This window comes from Heterocephalus glaber, unplaced genomic scaffold, assembly GCF_053883595.1.
Source record: "Heterocephalus glaber isolate CG9 unplaced genomic scaffold, H.glaber_assembly_v1.0 deba00001690, whole genome shotgun sequence".
Taxonomy (NCBI): Eukaryota; Metazoa; Chordata; class Mammalia; order Rodentia; family Bathyergidae; genus Heterocephalus; species Heterocephalus glaber.
This window is the reverse complement of record NW_028258415.1, coordinates 4,844,055-4,847,330: the sequence shown is the minus strand read 5'-3', so window position 1 is coordinate 4,847,330 and position 3,276 is coordinate 4,844,055. Positions and strand designations below refer to the sequence as shown.

At 42.4% G+C, this 3,276-nt stretch overlaps 1 pseudogene; it reads right to left on the bottom strand.

Moving 5' to 3' along the window:
- Positions 1–699: 699 nt before the first annotated feature.
- Positions 700–1,700, bottom strand: LOC101702196 (glyceraldehyde-3-phosphate dehydrogenase pseudogene; annotated as a pseudogene).
- Positions 1,701–3,276: the final 1,576 nt, after the last annotated feature.

Here is a 3,276-nt window from a genome sequence, read left to right as displayed (position 1 = left end):
GTCCACCATCCATTATGTTATGATACCTCAGACAATCTAGTAGATTCTTTGTATTCAGATATATACAGCATGTCTTCTTTTTTACAGTTAACAATTTTTTTGTTGTTGTTTGTTTATTTTGTACCAGGGATCGAACTCAGGACCTTACGCTTTCAAGGCAGGCACTGGAACCACTGAGCTAAATCTGCTGCCCAATTTTTTGTTTTGTTTTGTTTTGTTTTTTAAGCAGAGTCTCCCTTTGTAGTTCAGGCTGGCTCTGAACTCACTATGTAGCCCAGGCTGACCTCGAACTCAAGGTGATCCTCCTGCCTCATCCTCTGGAGTGCTCGGATTTCAGGCATGCACCACCACACCTGGCTGCAGTTAACATTTTTATTAGTACATATGTGTAGCACATAATGTTAACACTCCTTGTGAGGAGTTGGTACAAGTACATAATACATCTGAATTCTTTTTTCATCCCCTTTCCCTTCTCTCCTGACCCATTCATTCATCTCTTGATCAACCTTATTTATTTTAGCTCAGCAAGTCTTTATTGATGGTGTGATGAGCCAGGGCTCCCTGGGACCCTCTTTCTCCGGGTCTGGGATGGAAGCTGTGTGGAGGGGAGATTCTCAGTGTGTTGGGGCTGAGTGGGGCAGGGACTCTGCAGCAAGCGCTCTCCCTCTGTGGTCTCACTGGGGTGGTGGTCAGGGGCACTCACTCCTTGGAGGCCATGTGGACCATCAGGTCCACAACCTTGTTGCTGTAGCTGAACTTGTTGTCATACCAGGAAATGAGCTTGACAAAGTGGTCATTGAGGGCAATGCCGGCTCCACCATCAAAGATGGAAGAATGAGTGTCACTGTTGAAGACACAGGAGATGACCTGGTCCTCAGTGTAGCCCAGGATGCCCTTCAGGGGACCCCCGAAGCCTGCTTCACTACCTTCTTGATGTTGCCGTATTTGGCCGCTTTCTCCAGGCTGCAGGTCTGAACCACCACCAACATGCTGGATGTGGGCACATGGAAGGCCATGCTGGTGAGCTTCTGGTTCAGCCCTGGGATCACATTGCCCATGGCCTTAGTGGCACCTGTGCACCCGGTGATGATGTTCTGGGCAGCCCCACAGCTGTCATGCCTCAGCTTCCCTGAGGAGTCATTCACAGTCTTCTGGGTGGCAGTGATGGCATGGACCGTGATCATGAGCCCCTCCACGATGCTGAAGTTGTTGTGGATGGTCTAGGCCAGGGGTGCTAAGCAGTTGGTGGTGCAGCAAGCATTGCTAATGATCTTGAGGGAGTTGTACTTCTTGTGGTTCACACCCATCACAAACATGTGGGTAATAGCGGGTGAGGTGGAGATGATGACCCTTTTGGCTCCACCCTTCAGGTGAGCCCCGGCCTTCTTCTCCATGGTGGTGAACATGCGAGTGGATGCCACCACATACTCAGCACCAGCATCGCCTCACTTGATGTTGGTGGGATCTCACTCCTGGAAGATGGAGCTGGCCTTGCCATTGATGACAAGCTTCCTATTCTCAGCCTTGACTGTGCCATGGAACTTGCAGTGGGTGGAGTCATACTGGAACATGTAGACCATGTAGTTGAGGTCAATGAAGGGTTAACTGATGGCCACAATATCTACTTTGCCAGAGCTGAAAGCAGCCCTGGTGACCAGGCGGCCAATACGGCCCAATACGTTCACTCTGACCTTCACCATTGCATCTCAGATTGCTCCTGGTGCTGCACAGGAGGAGCAGTGGGCACAGGAGCAGAGAGCCTCTTCTTTTCTTTTTTGGTACATAACTTCAGTACATAAGGAATTAAGATGTGTCACAAACTACACACAAGGAATGTAAACATTATGTACCATAGCATGTCTTAATTGGTCATAAGTGTCGTTTTTTCATTTAATTAAATACTGTCGCCTAAATGAAGACAATTCTAGACCTTTATTACATTTTCAGAGTACAATTAACTGGAGAAGAAGAGAGAAAGAATATCAATAAAGATCTATGTTTGTCCTGATGGCCAAATGAGGAGAAGCTGGGATATATTTAACTTTAACATCCATTAGATATTCACTAAGCAGGCCTGAACTGGGTGCAAGGACCTCAAATTCATGAAACTATTTTGAGACTTCCAGAAGCAAATGTAAATCTGTGTTCTCTCACATTCCCTGCCAAGGGAGGGGATGCAATTTCATTTAACTGTGTGTTTCTCTCAAATTGTATGTTATCACTTCCTAAAACTCCATGACATCAAGGAATGATACTTCCACAGAAGAAGGCAGCAAGCAACTAAATTTCCTTTTTCACAGGCACACCCATAATATAGTTATACACATTAAAGTAGGATTTGAAGCATTGGATTTTAGATCTAAGAAAGGTAGCAAGAATGGAAGGAAGAAAAAGATCAGATTATGTCACTAAACTGTCTTCCAATAGTTGTTGAGATATTGGGATATGTAGTTACCACATATTACAATGATAGCTTACATTTTCATATGTACCTTGCCAACATAAAGGAAAGTAAAAAGATGAGAAAAAAATCACAATATTCACCATCAAAAATTAGCTGAGATTCCTGAGATGATGAAAATATTTTTCCTATTGAATATGCTATACCCTAAGCCAGGGATGGTGAACTTTTTAGAGATTAGTGCCCAAACTGCACCCCCAAACCCATTTATTTATCACAAAGTACAGCACTGCAATTAAAACAGAATACTGAGGCTTTAATTTAGAAAAAAACAACTCATAAATTTACATCTTTTGTCTTAAAAGAAAAACAAAGTGCATACCATAGGTTTGCCACCATTGGCACATGTGGCATTAAGCACTTGAAATATGGCTAATGTGATTGAAGAGTAAGTTTTAAATTTTAATTAGTTGTGATTAATTTAAGTTTATGTTAAATGGCCACATGCAGCTAGTGGCTACTGTATAACACAGTTGATGACATAAAAATAGCAACACTCTTTTTTGAAATTTAAAAAAACTGAAAATAGAAGAAAAAATGGAAGCAAAGTGGAAGGTCAAGGGGAGAGGAGCAATGGGAAAAAAGGAAATGGCAGGATATATCATGTACATATGCAAATTCCCTATGATGAGAATTATCTAAAATGTACCAATAAATGTTTTGCTTCAAAAAAAATTTAGTTCAAAAGAATACACACTCAGATGCGAAAACTTTTGAGTTGATTAATTTCAAACTCTTACTCTATTTTCTCATTCCTGGTAGCGAACTAATCCTTGCATTGCAACTTCAAAATTGTCCTTACAGCTATTCTAGTT